The sequence below is a fragment of the Microtus ochrogaster genome, unplaced genomic scaffold, assembly GCF_000317375.1.
Source record: "Microtus ochrogaster isolate Prairie Vole_2 unplaced genomic scaffold, MicOch1.0 UNK701, whole genome shotgun sequence".
NCBI classification, from domain to species: domain Eukaryota; kingdom Metazoa; phylum Chordata; class Mammalia; order Rodentia; family Cricetidae; genus Microtus; species Microtus ochrogaster.
In genome coordinates, this window is record NW_004949799.1 from 10,331 (window position 1) to 10,821 (window position 491).

Below are 491 nucleotides of genomic sequence, written 5' to 3' on the forward strand. Positions count from 1 at the left end.
AGTGGGGTAGGACGGTGAGTGGAGAGAGTGGGAGGAGGGGGGAGTGGGAATTTGGATTGGTATGTTTTAAAGTAATAAAATAAAATAATAAAAAAATTGTTCCCACCAGCAGTGTAGAAGTGTTCTTTTTTCCCTACAGCCTCCTTCTGCATTGCTGGTGGGAATGCAAGCTGGTACAACCCCTTTGGATGTCAGTGTGGTGATTTGTCAGAAAATTAGGAAACAACCTTCCTCAAGACCCAGTAATACCACTTTTGGGTATCTATCCAAAGGATGCTCAATTATGCCACAAGGACATGTGCTCAACTATGTTCATAGCAGCTTTGTTTGCCATAGCCAGAACCTGGAAACAACCAAAATGCCCCTCGACCAAAGAATGGATAAGGAAAATGTGGTACATTTACACAATGGAGTACTACACAGCAGAGAAAAAAATGACATCTTGAATTTTTCAGAAAAATGGATGGAGCTACAAAACACTATTTTGAGTG